Source organism: Adiantum capillus-veneris, chromosome 26 (genome assembly GCF_014529385.1).
Source record: "Adiantum capillus-veneris isolate H3 chromosome 26, ASM1452938v2, whole genome shotgun sequence".
Taxonomy (NCBI): Eukaryota; Viridiplantae; Streptophyta; class Polypodiopsida; order Polypodiales; family Pteridaceae; genus Adiantum; species Adiantum capillus-veneris.
In genome coordinates, this window is record NC_140956.1 from 57,847,463 (window position 1) to 57,867,130 (window position 19,668).

Below are 19,668 nucleotides of genomic sequence, written 5' to 3' on the forward strand. Positions count from 1 at the left end.
TTATCCTTTGGAACTTTGTCCCTCTAGATTGAGCACTTATTCATTTCACTGTTCTGTTTGAATACACATCATTGATATGTTCTTACTTGGACACATGCACTCAAGATTGGAAACTTGTCCAATAGTTGTCAATGCATACCATGTGCACTTACTTGTTATAGGGATATATATGTGAAAACGTCTCCATTTGGACACTTGCACTTTATACATTGGACACCAAGTTGTTTGTCACATGTACAATATAGATTGGCCATGTCACCTTTTAACCATACGTAGGTATTAATAATTGCACTGTTGGACACTTGCCCTCTCTAGATTGGCCACTTGTCCATTCTAAGATAGGTGGGTGCCACTACTTTATCTCTTCTATAGATGTGCACTCTAAATTGGCCACTTGGTCATTCTAATGGTATGAATAACTCCATTGTTGTTGGATACTTTCCCTCGTAGATCAATCACCTATCCATGCTAAGATATGTGCACATCAATACTTTATCCTTTGTGTAGATGTGCACTCTAGAGTAGCCACCTCATCATTCTAATGGCATGAATAACTCCATTGTGTTTGGATATCTACTCTTGTATATCATCCACCTATCCTTTCTAAGATAGGTGGGTATCACAATTGTATCTCTTGCATAGATGCGCACTTGAGAGTGAACACCTAGTTGTTCTAATAGTATAAATAGCTCCATTGCTATTGAATAGTTTCCCTTTGTAGATTGGCCACATGTCCATTCTAAGATAGGTGGGTGTCACTACTATATCTCTTATGAAAATAGGCATTCTAGACTAACCACCTAGTTGTTCTAATAGTATGATTAACTCCAGTGTTGTTGGATATCTACCCTTTGTAGATTGGCCACAAGTCCATTCCAGGATAGTGTGTGTCTCCACAATCTCTCTTATGCAAGTAGGCACTGCAGAGTTGGCACCAGGTCATTCTAATGGTATGAATAACTACATTATTTCTAGGGGATTCTTTACCTCTATAGATTGGCCACATATCTTTTTTGGGATAGGTGGATGCCACTACATTCTCTCTTGTGAGAGAATAAGTCTAGATTGGTCACCTAGTCATTCTAGTGGTATAAATAAGTGCATGTTGGACCTTTGACCATTGTAGATTGGCCACATGTGTCCATTGTAGGCAAGGTGGGTGTCACCATATTCTCTCTTGAGTAGAGGTGTTGTCTAGATTGGCCACCTGGTCAATCTAATGTTATAAATAACGTGACTCTTTGCTGAAACTTTATCCATCGTGCCCATATCCATTCTACGATTCTAGGTATCATTAATAACTCCATTGTAATACATTCCCTCAAAATCCTCAGCCATGAAAATTAAAACATAAACCCTAGATCCCAATTTGTTGATCTAGACAATACACCCTAGATACTAATTAGACTATAGATAGTAATTACATAGGAGAATCCTGGAACTGGCCCCGGTGTAATAACCCCAATTCAATAACCCCAAACCATAGTTTCTTATCTTGAAGTCCAAAACTTAAAACCCATTCTCAAAATTCTATACCTCAAAAGACTTCCTGAAGTATTATGTTTGTTTTGCTTTTATGTTAGAAAGGGTTCTATCTCCCTCGTTTAATGTCAGTATGTTAGGAAGGGTTTACATCCCTAGGTCCATGTCCCTAATATATGCACTCGCATCTCGTAGCAGTGAAGATTTTTTTTTTGAAATTCCTAAGTTTGTCACATATATCATCTAAGTTTTCCATTGATACCCAAAAATATTGAACAATTGTTTCACAAACTCTAAATTGTTTGTATTTTTCCTTGGATGGTTGGTTTATCACATTTTAGAACAACTTGCATCCCATTCTTAGAGGAGCGGTGCTGTCGGTTCAAAGCGTTACACTTGTGGTAGGTTTTATGCAATCTTTGGAGATGCATGAGACAACATACTATGGAGAGGGTTTTGGGATAGCGCCGCGGGCGGGGTCAAGGGGCAATTTTTCAACCGTAGTTTCTTTAATTTTGGCCAAGTGTGAATTGTCCAATGTTTAATACTTTGTTAGGTTTGAAACTCGCAAAAAAACAAAAGCGAGTTAAAACGTGAACAGATAACACAAAGAGAAAGAGAACCACAGAAACACAGAGACGATTGTGAGAGAGCCGCGTCATCTGAGAGACCACAGGAACTATAGGAGAGATATTGCACGCGGATCGAGGTGGCTTTGCACTACATACGACAGATCTGTGAGGAAATCTGGCCGCGGTGACAAATCACGAAAAATACCATAACAACAATAGCAGATACAATAGCAGCAACATCACTAGCAGGAAGAACAACACCACCAAAAAAGACAGTAGCAGCAACAGTGGTTTAGGGTTAATAGCGGAGTGACACCAACGAAAAAAACGACAAAACAGGGACAACATTAGCAACAACAACAACAGTAGCAACAACAATCGACAACAGTAACAACGTCAACAACAACAAGGACGACAACATCACACACATACAAAAACAGGTAAAGCTTTAGTTTCTTCTCTCGCTTTTCAATTTTTCAGGCTATAAAATTTAATTTAGAGTATGAATATGAGCTTGTATTTCAATCTAAAAAGGCAAAGATACTACCTTTCATCTCTAATTCTTGCTTCTAGCTACTTAGGAATACATAGTTATTCAAATTAGTAATGTAATTAAAAAACATAATCATACATCGAGTATTTAAAAAACTATGTTGGAATAAAAAGAGTTATATACGCACCTGTATATGCTTGCACGTGCTTTGTTTTACTGATGCTTTTGATTGTTTACCACCACTAGCTACACCTTTGTTACACACATGATAAGATAGAGAGGAAAGTAGAAAGATAAAGAGGGAGAAAGAGTGAAAACGAGTGAGTGACAGAGGGAGAAAGAGACGGGGAGAGAGAAAGGGAGAGTAACAATATGGGATTCTTTGGGGGGAAGAGAGAAGGAGATAGGGGTTTCTTGGTTTAAGTTCAAATTCAAGATTTGAATTTTGGGGGGAAGTTTGAATCTAAATAGGTGTAGTTGTAATAGCCTACCAATAGGCTAGACATAGAGAAGTCAACAATCTGCACTTCACATGTCCAATAACTTGTGCACATTAGATTGACCACTCGTCCATTCTAGGATATCTAGTGGGAGACACACAAGGAGAGTGACAATATGGGCTTCTTTGGGGGAAGAGAGAATGAGATAGGGGTTTATTGGTTTAAATTTAAACTGGACAATATTTTCATTTTGGAGGGAAATTTGAATTTAAATAAGTGTAGGTTGGAAGCTATCTTCTCTTGGGGTGCATTGTTTCTTGCAATAATGGCCTTCCAATAGGCTAGACATAGAGTGCATTTTTCCAATAACATGTGCACACTAGATTGACCACTCGTCCATTCTAGGATATCTAGAGGGAGACACAGAGGGAGAGTGACAATATAGGCTCCTTTGGGGAGAAGAGAGAAGGAGATAGGGTTTTCTTTGTTTAAATTCAAATTGGCCAATATTTAACTTTTGGAGAAAATTTTGAATTTTGGAGGGAAATTTGAATTTAAATACGTGTAGTTGGAATGCTATCTCTTCGGGTGCATTGTCCCTTGCAATAATGGCCTTCCAATAGGCTAGACATGGGGAAGTGAACAATATATATTGCATATGTCCAATAACATGTGCACACTAGATTGGTCACTTGTCCACTCTAGGATAGCTAGATTGTAATACGGTCTTCTTGGCATACGTGGTCTCTTAACATTGACATTGTTCCTTATAAATAGGTGATTTCAATATGTGTAGTTAAGGTATTTTATGATTGTCCATTCTAGCTCAAGTGATGGTCATATGTGAATGTGCTCTTTTCTAGGAAAGACATGCATAACCATGTTCTTCAATAGGCACATGTGTTGTCTAGATTGACCACCTGTCCATTCTAGGTCAAGTGATGGTCGTATGATGTTACATGTGTAGATATACACATAGATTGACCACATGTCAAATCTAGGTTCATTTTTTATCTTTATAGTCAAATGTGTTGTCTACATTGTCCACATGTCCATTCTAGGTCAAGTGATGGTCGTATGTTTTTGTATATGTATTTCTCTACAGATATTGACCACTTTTCCAATCCACACTCATTGTGCTTGTATGTTCTTTCATATTCATGTGTATTGAATCTTAGTCATTTGTCCATTCCATGCTAGGTTATGGTGGAATGTACTTTGTTAAACATGTGTGCATTAGACTGGCCACCTGTTCATTTTAGCTCAAATGATGGTCAATTGTGAATGTGCTCTTTTCTAGGAAAGACATGCATAACCATGTTCTTTAATAGGCACATGTGTTGTTTAGATTGACCACCTGTCCATTCTATCTCAAGTGATGGTTGTATGTTGTTACATGTGTATATCTACACATAGATTAACCACATGTCCAATCCAAGTTCATATTTTATCTTTAATAGTCAAATGTGTTATCTAGATTAACCACGTGTCCATTCTAGGTCATGGTCATATGTTGTTGTATGTGCAGTTCTCTACGGAGATTGTCCAGTTGTCCAATCTAGACTCGTTTTTTATGTATCTTCAATATTTCTTTCCCAAAGAAAGCATGCTTGTATGTTATTTCATACACATGTGTATGTTCTTACATAGGTTTATTTTAACCTAGATTGACCACTTGTCCAATCTAAACTCATTTTTTCTATATTTTCTATCTTTCTTTTCCTAGAAAAGTGTGCTTGTATTTTCTTTCATATTCATGTGTATTGAATATCTTAGTCATTTGTCCATTCTATGCTAGGTTATGGTGGAATGTACTTTGTTAAGCATATGTGCACTTTAGATTGGCCATCTGTACATTTTAGCTGAAGTGATGGTCAATTGTGAATGTGCTCTTTTCTAGGAAAGACATGCATAACCATGTTCTTTAATAGGCACATGTGTTGTCTAGATTGACAACCTGTCCATTCTAGGTCAAGTGATGGTCGTACGATGTTACACGTGTAGATATACACATAGATTGACCACATGTTCAATCTATGTTCATTTTTTATCTTTATAGTCATATGTGTTGTCTACATTGACCACCTCTCCATTCTAGGTAAGGTGATGGTCGTATGTTGTTGTATGTGTATTTCTCTATAGAGATTGACCACCTATCCAATCTTGACTCATTTTTTCTATATCTTCTATCTTTCTTCCCCAAGGAAATCATGCTTGTATGTTATTTCATACACATGTTTATGTTCTTACATAGGTATATATGCCCCTAAATTGACCACTTGTCCAATCTAGACTCACTTTTTCTATATTATCTATCTTACTTTTCCTAGAAAAGTGTGCTTGTACGTTCTTTCATATTCATGTGTATTGAATATCTTAGTCATCTGTCCATTCCACGCTAGGTTATGGTGGAATTTACTTTGTTAATTAAGCATATGTGCACTTTAGATTGGCCATCTGTCCATTCTAGCTCAAGTCATGGTCATATGTGAATGTGCTCTTCTCTAGGAAAGACATGCATAACCATGTTCTTTAATAGGCATATGTGTTGTCTAGATTAACCACCTGTCCATTCTAGGTCAAGTGATGGTTGTATAATGTTACATGTTAGATATACACATAGATTGATCACATGTCCAATCTAAGCTCATTTTTTATCTTTATAGTCATATGTGTTGTCTACATTGACCACTGCTCCATTCTAGGTCAAGAGATGGTCGTATGTTGTTGTATGTGTATTTCTCTATAGAGATTGACCACCTATCCAATCCAGACTCATTTTTTCTATATCTTCTATCTTTCTTTCCCAAGGAAAGTATGCTTGTATGTTATTTCATACACATGTGTATGTTCTTACATAGGTATATATGCACCTAGATTGACCACTTGTCCAATCCACACTTATTTTTTCTATATTTTCTATCTTTCTTTTCCTAGAAAAGTGTGCTTGTATGTTCTTTCATATTCATGTCTATGTTCTTACATATGTATATCTGCACCTAGATTGACCACTTGTCCAATCCAAAGTCAATTTTTCTATTTTTTCTATGTTTCTTTCCCTAGAAAAGTGTGCTTCTAAGTTCATCATATTCATGTGTATTGAATATCTTAGTTATCTATCCATTCCATGCTAGGTTATGGTGGAATGTACTTTGTTAAGAATATGTGCAGCTTAGATTGGCCATTTGTCCATTCTAGCGCAAGTGAGGTCATATGTGAATGTGCTCTCTAGGAAAGACATGCATAACCATGTTCTTTAATAGGCACATGTGTTGTCTAGATTGACCACCTCTCCATTCAAGGTCAAGTGATGGTTGTATGTTGTTACATGTGTATATATACACATAGATTTACCACATGTCCAATCTAGGTTCATTTTTTATCTTTATAGTTAGATATGTTGTTTAGATTGACCACCAGTCCATTCTCGGTCAAGTGATGGTCCTATGTTGTTGTATGTGTATTTCTCTACAGAGATTGACCTCCTGTCCAATCTAGACTCATTTTTTCTATATCTTCTATCTTGCTTTCCCAAGGAAACCATGCTTGTATGTTATTTCATACACATGTGTATGTTCTTACATAGGTATATCTGCACCTAAATTGACCACTTGTCCAATCTAAACTCATTTTTTCTATATTTTCTTTATTTCTTTTCCTAGAAAAGTGTGCTTGTATGTTCTTTATATTCATGTGTATGCTAGGTTATGGTGGAATGTACTTTGTTAAGCATATATGCACTTTAGATTAGCCATTTGTCCATTCTAGCTCAAGTGATGGTCATATGTGAATGTGCACTTTTCTAGGAAAGACATGCATAACCATGTGCTTTAATAGGCACATGTGTTTTCTAGATACCTGCCCATTCTAGTTCAAGTGATGGTCGTATTATGTTACATGTGTATATATAGATATAGATTGACCACACGTCCAATCTAGGTTCATTTTTTATCTTTATAGTCAGATGTGTTGTCTACATTGACCACCTATCCACTATAGGTCAAGTGATGGTAGTATGTTGTTGTATGTGCATATCTGCACATAGATTGACCACCTGTCCAATCCAGACTCATTTTCTCTATATCTTCTATATTTCTTTCCCAAGAAAATCATGCTTGTATATTATTTCATACACACGTGTATGTTCTTACATAGGTATATCTGCACTTGGATTGACCACTTGTTCAATCCAAACTCATTTTTTCTATATTTTCTATCTTTATTTCCCTAGAAAAGTGTGCTTGTATGTTCTTTCCTCAAATTACATTAAGTACATAATTATGACATGTTTTTCAGGGTAAAAATGTCTCAAGTGAGGACCTCAAATACGAGAAAAGTAACTACCATTCCAGTCAACATTGACCTTGCTACCAATGAGCCTTGTCCATGGTACCTCAATATTTATGGACTACAAGGTGCTCAATATCATAAAGTACATTTGTTTCTTGCCTCAGAACAAGATAACAATGTATTTGAGGATCTAGGCCAAGTATTTGCAGTAGCTGTATCAACCGTTCAAGGGCATCCTAGCATTGAGTGCATTAACATTCAAGTTCCAGGGAATATAGAGTATTGTCTATCTCCGAAGGCATGTTTTGCTCAATGCATGGTAAAAGATAAAGAGGTGACTATGTTCTCTAGAGGTTGGAATGCAGACATGGATCCTACATAGGTGACTGCAGACACTCTTCATGACTCCATTGTCCGGAGTGTGAAGAATAAGAATCCCTCCACCAAGAGTCCAAGGACAAAATTTTCTCAATCGAAAGAAAAGAGGGCCAAGGGTCATACTGTTTCAGGGTTCAAAGCGATGGATGAGTCAAATCTAGATGCTTCACAAGAGGGTACAAGCAACGAGTCTCACTTAAGGTTTGTGGAGCTTGGTCTTTTAGAGAAAGAGGTTCAAAAGGCAAAGAAAAGCTATAATGGAGGCATGGAGTAGTATTCATCATATTTTCCATTTAAGTATACACAGTATGAAATTCTAGTGATGACCAATTGTTTTCTTTCTCCTAATCATTATAATTCTCTCCAACTTAACGAGGAGCAGCTAAATAATTGCATGCTTCTCTTTGCTGCAAGTGCAAATAGGCCTTCATCATGTGCCTATTTGATGCCTGTCAAGAACTGTGGTCAAAGGACATGAATCCCAATGATGCCATTAGAGATTGAAGAAGGCAAGCTAAAAGACTATAGGTATTGGATTCTTGATGGACAACACTCTATATATGCAAAAAAAATACTGAGAGTTCAAGAAATGATGAAGGGGGGTAGATCACGAGAGCTCGTGGCAGTGTATGCTCAACGAAAGGCCCACATTGTTGTAGATCCACCTCCACATGTTTCTATCGCTATATCTGCTATTGCAAATGAACAAGCAAAGGCCTTGTATGTGAAGCAACGATACAGTGTAATAATGAAGCACTTAGGTGATCAGTGGAGATTTAACGGATTTCCTGCAAGTCCACCACTTGGTGTCGTGGAGGGAACTTCATCTCGCAGCAAATGGGATGTAAGTGATAAATTTATGATCCCATATCATTTATCTTTTGCACTAGAAACATAGGACACAATGCAAGTTTGATAGCCAATTTTTGATTTCTCTAATTTCTTTGTGTGGGCATTTTTAAGAATGGCTAGAATATGTGCTGGAGCATCCTTTATTACAAAGCAAGTTCACATGCTGACTTATTCTGATGCCATCTTTAATGAATGGCTAGATATTATAACAGAATTGGAAAAAGAGAATAAGAAACCAAGTGCCACAATATTTAGGTGTCTAGCTGGTTTGGATGAAGAAGAGGTTAAGAAGCTACAAGCAGAAATAAGAGATGGCACAATTGTGTTATCAAAGGGCATAAAGGACCCATCATGGACATGCTTGAAAGAATCAAACAACTCAAGCAAGATCGTATCATTCAAGATGCCTTGATTGAGGAGTTTAACTCTCTCAATGAGGATGCAAAGTGCAATGGTTGGGAGGATCTTGTCTTAATGTATAACATCAATGATGTTGTGTATATGAAGTTTCTTGAACTTTGTGATATATGGATCAAGACACAATTACACCGAGGAATCAAGAAGATTGACTTTCCAGAGAGTGCAAGAAATTATGTTGAGTGGACAATCAATCTACACAAGGAGCAAGTAAAAGCAATAGATGTTCCTTGGAGGATTTAGGTGGTAAACCTTCATATTGAAGGTTTTTCATACTTGGAGCGTCACCTTCGCAACCCAGTGCCCATAGGACTTGTGTTTTTTGGACATATCAGAGGCCTTTAAGAGCAACACACATTGTCATGAGGATTGATACAAAGATCTCTTGAATGGGATGATGTCCATCAGTGGAGGTTCAGAAGAAGCACACTATGTGCTTCTTGCTTTCTTAAACATGACAGATTTTGAGCAATTGCAGAATGCTTTGAATAATATGAAGGACATAATGCGACAACAGAGTTTTGGAGTTCTACATCATGAAAGAGACGGGTTTTATGCTCGGTCCATACATCTCTTCTCTATTGTGGTCCTTTTTGGGAAAAGTGATGCGTCTACTAGACTCCCAAAAACTCTTTCTCCAGGAGAATACCACCATACTTGATGTAGGGTTACTTGATATCAATTTTCAAACTATGGAGCATCTATCGGACAAGGATTTCTTGATATTTAAGAAGAAACTTCTTGTCGAGCAATTTACCGAGAAGTATTGCACAGAAGGATCCAAGCTAGTGGAATTATTTAGTGATGGCTATATAACAGAGATTGGTCTTGAAGAGAAGAAATAAGTTGTAGCCATAGTGGAAAATATTGAGGATCATAAGAATCTAGAATCATGGATTCTAGAATTTGTGACATTGCATGATGACATCAAGCAATGGGCAGGCCTTCAGGTCAATCAAGTAGAGCACCCAGTTGAGCACGAAAGGGAGATGGTGGAAAGGATGAGTGAAGGCAACTTTATTGTCAAAGATTTTTTATCACTTGAAGCAAGTACGTATTAACTTGGAAACCATCACATCCATTTCATTGTTTCTTTTGTAGTTTGAACTTGTTATATCTATTATAAAGATGACTTAAAAGCTTCAACTATCTTCAATGTATCCTTTTGGTTCAATTTAGTTTTGTTCATTCCTTTCAAAAATCTTATGTCTATATTTAGGTTGACTAAAAAGCACAAATAAAAAATTCTCTTTTTGAACAAATTCATGTTCTATTTATTATATGTCAAAGTATTTGAGTGATGGTTCCATTGTTCCATGATCAAATTTAGATTGGTCACTTGTAATGAACCTTGAATGCACAAGTGGTCAATTTAGGTGCACCTACATACACGTAACAACATATGACCCTCACCTGACCTAGAATGGACAAGTGGACAATCTAGGCAACACATATTCACATGTATCAACATATGATCATTACCTAGCCTAGAATTGACACGTGGTCAATCTAGGCAACAATGTGACTATTAAATAACATTGTTATGTGTGTCTTTTGTAAAAAAGAACACATTCACATATCACCATCACTTGACCTAGAATGGACAAGTGGCCAATCTAAAGTGCACATATGCAGAACAAAGTACATTCGACCATCACCTAACTTAGAATGAATAGATGGATAAGATACACAATATAAATGAATATAAAAGAACATAAAAGCATGCTTTTCTTAGGAAAGAGAGATGGGAAATATAGAAAAAATGAACCTAGAATAGACATGTGGTCAATCTAGGGGCACAAATACACATGTAACAACATATGACCATCACCTAACCTAGAATGGATAGGTGGCCAATCTAGAAAACACATGTGACTATTAAAGAACATAATTACACATGTATTTCATAGAAAAGGACACATTCACATATGACACCATCTGACCTAGAATGGACAAGTGACCACTCTTACTAATCTAGACAACCACATGTTACCAAAATTGGAAAGATGGCCAATCTAGAGAAAACCATATGTGTTGTGATGTCTTGATGTCCACAATACTAGCCTTACCAAGAATGGATAGATGGCCAATCTACAAAAAACAACATGTTTCTTTACTAAGAATGGTCAAATGGCCATTCTAGAGAGTAATGCTTATTTTAGTCAAGAGAGATGGACAATCTAGCAAGAACTAAGCTAGAATGGACATGTGGTCAATCTAGAGAGAATGTACGCATAGGAATCATCATATTAGAATCACCTAACCTAGAATGGATATGTGGCCAATCTAGATAGCACATCTAACAATAAAAGAACACAAACTAAGAGAGAACAATTACATGTGGTGTAGAAACTGAACATGTGTCAGAAGACGTTGGTTCAAGCAAGAGATCATTTTATCCTTCTAATCTAGTATGGATGCACATGTTTTTTTTGAAAAAGGGCACACTCATATATGACCATCATCTAACCTAGATCCAAGTGAACCATATTGAATAAAGTGCTATGTAGAGTGCAACCTATTTTAAGGGGACTCAAAGCTTTGATGAACTAATTTTTTTGTAGAAAAGTTATCTTCTTACTATAGCATGTGTTGAAGTTCTTTATATATGACCATCACGTGACCTAGAATGGACATGTGGCCAATCTAGGAATCACATATGCACATAATAACAACATAAGACCATCACTTGACCTAGAAGGGACCAGTGGCCAATCTAGGAAACGATATGCACATGTAACAACATATGACCATTAGCTGACCTAGAATGGACACGTGGCCAATCTTTGCAACACATGTGACTATTAAAGAACATAGTTATGTGTGTCTTTTTAAAAAAAGAACACATTCACATATGACCATCACTTGACCTAGAATGGACACGTGTCCAATCTAAATACACATATGCAAAACAAAGTACATCCCACCATAACCTAACCTAGAATGGATACATGGCTAAGATACACAATACACATAAATTTAAAAGAACATACAAGCATGCTTTTATTAGAGAAGAGATGGAAAATCTAGATAAAATGAACTTGTAATGGACATGTGGTCAATTTAGGGGCATAGCTGCATGTGGTCAATTTCATGTAATTCATCTAGGGTAGGTGATGGTCAATTTCATGTAATTCATCTAGGTCAGTGATCGCCATATGTAGCTTTAACAAAATAATGTTTTTTTTAGACAAGTCATCTTCTTACTATAGCATGTTTTTAAGTTCTTTATATATGACCATCAATTGACCTAGAATGGACAAGTGGCCAATCTACTCAACACATATGCACACATAACAACATATGACCATCACCTACCTAGAATGGACAAGTGGACAATCTAGGCAACACATATTCACATGTAACATTTATGAACATTACCTAAGCTAGAATGTATGGCCAATCTAGGCAACACATGTGAGTATTAAGTTCACATATAACTATCACTTGACCTAGAATAGACAGGTGGACAATCTGAAGTGCACATATGCAGAACAAAGTAAATTCCACCATAGCCTAGCCTAGAATGGATAGATGGCTAATATACACAATACAAATGAATATAGAAGAACATATAAGCATTCTTTTCTTAGAAAAGAGAGATGGAAAATCTAGAAAAATTGAACCTGGAATGGAGATGAGGTCAATCTAAGGGAACATATACACATGTAACAACATATGACAATCACTTGACCTGGAATGGATAGGTGACAAATCTAGACAATACATGTGACTATTAAAGAACATAATTACACATGTCTTTCATAGAAAAGGTCACATTCACATATGATATCACCTGACTTAGAATGGACAGTGGCCACTCTAACCAATCTTGAAAACCACATGTTACCAAAATTGGAAAGATGGCCACTTTTGAGAAAATCACATGTGTCTTGATATCTTGATGTCCACCTTACCAGCCTTACAAAGAATGGATAGATAGCCAATCTAGATAAAACCACATGTTTCTTTACTAAGAATGGCCAAATGGCCATTCTAGAGTGTACTTTTGACTAAACAAGAACATATATACATGTGTTGATACATTAAAAGAAAGGTCATAGAAAGAACATACTAGCATGTTTTTTTAGTGAAACAGAGTTGGACAATCTAGCAAAAACTAACCTAGAATGGACATGTGGTCAATCTAGAGAGCATGTATGCATAGGAATCACCACATTAGCATCACCTAACCTAGAATGGATAAGTGGTCAATCTAGATAGCACATGTAACAATAATAGAACACAAACTAAGAAAGAGTAATTACATGTGCCTTAGAAAATGAACATGTGTCAGAAGACACTGGTCCAAGCAAGAAATCATAGCATCCTTCTCATCTAGTATGAACAGATATGTATTTCCTGAAAAGGGCACATTCATGTATGACCATTATCTGACAATTATTTGATAGGTGTCTAATCTTAAGTGTACATATGCACTGAACAAATTACATCCCACCATAACCTAATCTCAAATGGATAGATGGCTAAGATACACAATACACATGAATATAAAAGAACATGCAAGCATGATTTTTTCAGGAAAGAAATATGGAAAATCTAGAAAAAATGAACCTAGAATGGATGGGTGGCCAATCTAGGTGCATTTTTGCACATGTAAAAACATATGTCCATTATGTGAGTTAGAATGGATAGGTAGCCAATCTGAAGTTCAGATATGACAACAAGAACATATTTACATCTATCTATCCATTAGAGCTAGTGCAAAAAAGATAAAACTTTTTCATTTATCTTTCTTAGAAAAATTGAACCTAGAATGGACAAGTGGAAAATTTAGGTGCACATATGCACACGTAACAACATATGACCATAACTTGACCTAGAATGGACAAGTGGCCAATCTAGGCAACACATGTGATTATTAAAGAACATTGTTATGTATGTCTTTTTTTTTAAAAGGACACATTCACATATGACAATCATCTAACCTAGAAAGGACAGGTGGCCATTCTAAAGTGTACATATGCAGAACAAAGTACATCCCACCAAAAGTAGAATCTAGGCACATTTGAACTCTAGATTTATCACAATTTCATTCTAAGTTTGGAATATGTCAATTTTTCTAATCAATTTTCTGAGAGAATGTGCTCTACATTTGCCACATGCAATCTAGAATAGGTAAATGTCATTATGTTTAACTTGTTTCCACTTGAAAAAATCCATTGGATTCTAATATAAGCATGAATTTCACTACAAACTAAAAGCATGGTAAGTTCAAGTTTAAGCCACCCACCTTGGTATGGGTTAAGGCCTTTATGATCTTCCTTAGGAATAGGTAACTCTAGACTAGCCACTTATCCATTCTAGGATAAGAAATTAAGGTGGCAGTTCTAGCATGTGAATCCTCAATGCCTTATTTTGTTCATTGCATTTTCTTGCTTTGTATGTTTCAAGAACTACCTTCATTATCTTTTTTTCTTGATACCCTCAAATGATATTGTATATTCTTTACCTTGTACTTTGTTTCTCTACCTTTTATAATTGTTTTGACTAATTTTGAAATATTTCTACTTTGTTTTCTTTAGATATAGAACATGACATGGTTGCTACATCCACGCTCCCAACACAAACACTAGGTAAGGATTCCCTAATATGCACATTGATGGAAGCCTTGAAACCCATTTAAACTATTTGAAATATATTGTAGGAGACAAAATTGATCGACAAGTGGGAGATGGTAGCAATAGTGCTATGTTGGTTCATCCAGTGGCAACCACTCCAATGGATGACGGATTACAACCTGAAAACTAAGTGCAAGATGGTCAAGTTGATGCCAGTAGCTCAAGCCCAATAATGTCAAAGAAGTCCACGCTGACGATTGTGTTGGGATTGAATGGTGTTTTACTGAAACATTGCCCCCAATCATCCAGCCTTTATGAGTCTATTCAACTAGACTCTAGAGGATATATTGTTCTTAGGCCAAGATGTCTTGAGTTTCTACAGTTTTTATTGCAAAGATTCAATGTGGGAATTTGGTCAACATCTAAACTAGCTAATGTTCTCCAAATTATAAGGACGTTGACAAATAGGGTAGAGACAACATTACCATTCTTTGCAGTGTGGGGTCACGAATCTTGCTTTGTTCTTGAGAACCTATATCGACCGGACAATCCACATGTGCAAGCAATGTTTAAGCCACTAGACAAAATGTCTTTTGGGTTTGAATGTGATCCTCGACAAAAAATTCTTATTGATGACTCCTCATACAAGGGTTGTGTTTCACCAGCAAACAACTGCATATTCCCAATGATGTTTGATGAGAAAAAGAAGATGGACAATGTTCTCATGGGTGAGCTACTTCCATATTTATTAAATCTTGATGAAGCCAGGGATGTTCGTGCAGCTATTGAATGCGAGTGGTATGGACAACCCCCAATTTCCAATGATAGCAAGTATGATGCTGTCATTGCATATTGGAGAGAACCTAATGCAAAATGGTCAATGCAAGAAGTTGAGACGGGTAGGTTGCCAATAGATAATGCTATTGACATACAAGAGGGATCAATCCCGGGGGATTCATTATGGAAAACTTACTGCACCACGTAAGTGCAGGGAAGGGGGGTTTTTGGACAAGTTACATAAGCGTATAAGTTAGGGGTTGGCCCCCAATAATTTATCTCCGAAGCTTAAAAATAAGGAAGGGGGTATCATATTTAGGGGGGGGGGGGGGGGGGGAGAAATGAGAAAAGGGAAAAAGGAGAGGAAGCTTTTGTGTTTCAAAATCATGGCTTCCCAAAAGAGTCTTCCTTCAAACTTATGAATCAATAGCTACAAAAATACATGCAAGAACTAACACTTCTTTTTAACAATTTCTTATTTTGTGATTATAGTTCATTTATTAAGGGATGAAAGCTATAAAGAGTTTGTATAGATGCAAATTTACACGAAGAACCAACACAACTTTATAACCATGGTTTTTGAGTAATTTAGATGGGTCAAAATTAGATGAGTAGCTAGAGTGCAGGCTGAACGGGCACATAGTTTGAAAGTCAATCTAAGACACATTGAGCGTACATCTAGTTATCAATAGACGTGGTTCCTTAGTACGTTGCCAGTCAGTACTCTTTGATTAGTTTTACTCCATTAGATCATGTGAGACCTAAATTTTATACGTAAGATAGGGGTATGATAGTTTTCTACATTGATTGTCGTATAAGTGTATAAAGCGGGTCATATTCCGTAATATGAGTTGTATATAGGGGTTTTATCAAAGTTGTTTGCTCGCATGTGGCGTTCTGTTTTGTATATAGAGTGAATCCCCTGGGGGATCAATAAACTCAGGTAGCCATCAAGAACAGAAAGGCAAAAGATAAGAGAGATATTTTCAAAAGAAGCCTCAACTATTGACACCATGAAGGGGCCTCAATTGATTTCATTAGCAAGGAAACTAGGTTGCACAACTGCACCCTTGAAGGTTGTATCTGCAAGAGCCTTTATCAAGAAGTTGTTATTTCAGCACAATTTTCTCAAACTTGATAAGGGACTCTAAGGTAATGCTCAATCCTAGCCATACTCTTAATTTACACTAGAAATTATCTAGTGTAATATTATGATTGACAATTGATTGTGTTTATTCTTGCAGATTTCTTGTGGGGAGTATGCTAGAAGATTTGAAGCATGATCTGTAGAGACTTGCAGTAGATTGGAGACTTTAATGTGATTGTAGACATGTATTAAGAACACAGTTTCATATTCTCAAGAATATTTTGTATTAACACGTCGTTTTTCTTTGTTGGGTTTTCCAATATCACTTGTTATAAAATGTAACTTGGGTTATTCTATAATTAGTTGTAGAAACTTTGTTCACTACAGAAATCCAAGTACTAAATTTTAATCAAGAAGGAGGCCTAGGACATTGTGAAATCACAAATGGAGTTTGATAATTTTCATAATTTCTCACAATAGATTTCTCTAGACTATGAAGGTCAATAATTTTAATCTAGAATGACCAAGTGGTTGACCCAACATGACCCAGTTGCCAATTTCAAATTTCTAAGTGGTTTTATTGAGAGAGGCTGCATGGTTTTCTTGGAATTTTATGCAAACTATTTCTTTGAAAGGTTTAGAAGACTAAGTGGTAGATAGATAATGGTGAAGTAACGTGATAATAAGTTCAACATGCAATGACCAAGCTCCCCAAGAGATTTAATTTTTGATAAATTTAGCAAAGTATCATGTCTAAAATAGACAAGTCGTCAATATGCCTAGGTTAGATGAGCCTTGTATTTGTTCTAGGCTAGATGAATAAAAAAGTGGTCAATTCTAGGTCAAGTGATGGTAATATGTGAATGTGCTCTTTTCTAGAAAAGACATGCATAACCATGTTCTTTAATAGGCACATGTGTTGTTTAGATTGACCACCTATCCCTTTTAGGTCAAGTGATGGTCGTATGTTGTTATATGTGTATATCTACACATAGATTTACCACATGATCTCCAAGTTCATTTTTTCTATATTTTCTATTTTTCTTTCCCAAAAACGTCATCCTTGTAGATGTTTTCATATTCATGTGTTTTGTGTATCTTAGTCATTTGTCCCTTCGACGCTAGGTTATGGTGGGATATACGTTGTTATATATAATTTGTACTATTCACATTGGCCACATGTCTATTCTAGGTCTCGTGATGGTCATATGTGAATGTAATCTTTTCTAAGAATGACATGAATAACCATGTCCTTTAATAGTCACATGTGCTATCTAGATTGACCACCTGCCCATTCTAGGTCAAATGATGGTAAATTGTTGTTACATGTGTATATCTACACATAGATTGACCACATGTCCAACCGAGGTTCATTTTTTCTCCATTGTCTATCTTTCTTTCCCAATAAAAACAGGCTTGTATATTTTTTCATATTCATGTGTATTGTGTATCTTAGCCATTTTTCCTTCCAGGCTAGGTTATGGTGGGATGTACTTTGTTATGCATATGTGCTATTGAGATTGGCCACATGTCCATTTTAGGTCAGGTAATGGTCATATGTGAATGTGCTCTTTTCTTAGAATTACATGCATAACCATGTTCTTTAATAGTCACATCTGTTATCTTGATTGACCACCCATCCATTCTAGGTAAGGTGATGGTCGTATGTTGTTACATGTGTATATCTATACATACATTGTCCACTTGTCCAGTCCATGATCTTTTTTCCTATATTTTCTATTTTTTGTTCCCAAGAAAAGCATGCTTGTATGTTCTTTCATATTCATGTGTATTGTGTATCTTAGCCATCTCTCCATTCCACGCTATAGCTTATAGTGGGATGTACTTTGTTATGCATATGTGCACTTGAGATTGACCACTTGTCCATTCTAGGTCAAGTGATGGTCATATGTGAATGCTCTCTTTTATAGGAAAGGCATGCATAATCATGTTCTTTAAGAGTTACATGTGTTGTTTAGATTGACCACCTGTCCATTTTAGATCAAGTGGTTGTTGTATGTTGTATATATCTACACATAGATTGACCACCCATCCAATCCACACTCATTTTTTCTATATTTTCTATCTTTCTTTCCCAAGAAAATCATGCTTGTAAGTTCTTTCATATTCATGTGTATTGTGTAGATTAGCCAAAAACTAACCTAGAATGGGGAGGTGGCCAATCTAGATTGCAAACCATACAAGGATTCAACTATTCAAGAATGTACAACTTATCATTATCTTGTTTATTGGATGCATGTGTAATCTATTTATTGTAGGCTAGATTAAATACAAATATATATGTTCTTTCTTGGTTATGTCTGCAATTACCCTAGCAACTATCCAATCTTGGCTAATTTTCCATGTTTTCAATGCAGACTCAGCACCAAAAAGTATATCTTTATTGGGATGGAAATCTTCTTTAAGCCATGAGGACTCATCTAGTGGTACTTCTAAGGGACCTTCAAAAGAATATTATTCATCCTTTAGCCAGATGCCACTTATGCTCAAGAAAGAAAGAAGAGTCCTTATCTTGGACATTGAAGGCCTACTACTTAAGTCAATTGAAATGCAACATGGTGATGCCATACCATCATGGACTGGCCACATGCACCTGATAAAAGAAGACGAAATTTATTTTGCTATACGGCCTGATGTAGATGTCTTTTTAGACTTTTGCTTTCACTACTTTGACGTTTGGATTTGGAGTTGTTACAACCTTAAAAAAGCTCAACATATAATTCAAACATGTTTTCCTAGCCATCATAGTCAATTTATGATGCTCTTGAGTAATAAGAATTGCCAAAATCCAAATATTATGCTGGGGTATAAAAGAGTGTACCACAAGAATTTGTCATTGGTATGGGATATGTTTCATGATTTACATGCAGGGAATACTTTGATTTTTGATGACAACCCATATAGAGTTATGTGGAATATGCAAGGCACATACCTTATCTTTCCAAAAACGTGGAGACAGTCACCGCTAGAACATCTAAGCTTCTTGGAGACAACCATGATACCTTGGTTTCTAGAGCGGTTACATGCTCCAGAACGAAGGGATTATACACGCAACACAGTTGTCAATATGTTTGAAGATCCTGAGACAAACTATGTCACAAACGTGTACTTATCAAGAAGGAAAAGTTCAGATTGATTCAATGATAATGCATCAAACTTTGTGGATGGAAAGGAAACTTGTAATCCTTTTTTTGGCTCTATTGGAAGCCATTGTACAATATTTTGGTAATCAATTTAGTGGTCATTTTTAGATTTTTGTTGAATGAAGTGCTATGTA

At 36.2% G+C, this 19,668-nt stretch overlaps 2 pseudogenes; both read left to right on the top strand.

The window, feature by feature from the left end:
* Positions 1-7,290: 7,290 nt before the first annotated feature.
* Positions 7,291-9,167, top strand: LOC147423509 (uncharacterized; annotated as a pseudogene).
* Positions 9,168-9,378: 211 nt separating this feature from the next.
* LOC147423510 (uncharacterized) lies at positions 9,379-9,985 on the top strand (annotated as a pseudogene).
* Positions 9,986-19,668: the final 9,683 nt, after the last annotated feature.